Genomic DNA, 981 nt, shown 5'->3' on the forward strand with positions numbered 1-981 from the left:
AGCGGCCGGAGGCTCGGAACTGCAGCGCTCGGCCGCGGGGCTTGGAGTCTGAGCGGCCGCGGCGGCGGCGGTCACTGCACAAATTGGAATGTTCAAACAGCTGATTGTGACGTCACAAAAGGGCCAGCCTGCCGCGCGTCACCGGCCGGCAGAGCGACGGCCAATCCCAGGCTGCGGATTCCCCCCCTCTCCACCCCCTGGACGGTTCGCTGGTGAGAGGCTCCGGTCCCTTAGCCTCTCTCGGAGCCTCGGGAGAGGCAGCTGCTAGGAGCTTGGAATTTCCACCCGAGCCACCGCAAACTTCTCGATTCCTGAGGAATCCCTTTCCTCCTGCTCTCTGCACTACACCGACGCCCTCACCTCTCCTACTTCACCACCATATCTAAGTCCCCATCTGTGTGTACCTTTTTCTCTGCACCTCTGTCTACATACTTCCCACCGCCTTATTCCTATTTTCTGGTGCGTCTCCTCGTCCCTACACATTTTCAGTTTTCCCACTCCATTTTTTCTCAGCTTGAGAGGAGCAGGATGTGCCCCTTTTCTAGCTCCGGGGAGCACCTGCCAGGGTGGAGTAGTTGGTGAGGCTGACGGGAAATCTTTGCAAAGTGTAGGACTCGAAGAGGAATTGCTATGGGCTGAATAAACACTGACCTAGAGACCGGTTTGCCTTGCCCTGGAACGTTTACACGATTTAATTTCCACTTGCCCCTGGAACTGGACAAAAGTGATAGGACAGGAATTATTGGTCCTGTTTTACATATGGAGAAACTGAGACTCCCAAATCAGTCAGCAATTCATATTCACTAATACATTTTTTTAAACACCTACTGAGCACTAGTTGTTTCCACTGCCAGACCACTCCTGACATTTATTGAATACTTACTGTGTCCTGGGCACTGTGCTGTGGTTTTTTAAATCTCACACCACTGACAAAATGTGGGTATTATCCTTATTTTACAGTTGAGGAAACAGACTGGGAGC

This window comes from Fukomys damarensis, unplaced genomic scaffold (genome assembly GCF_012274545.1).
Source record: "Fukomys damarensis isolate Sample0158 unplaced genomic scaffold, DMR_v1.0_HiC HiC_scaffold_22, whole genome shotgun sequence".
Taxonomy (NCBI): Eukaryota; Metazoa; Chordata; class Mammalia; order Rodentia; family Bathyergidae; genus Fukomys; species Fukomys damarensis.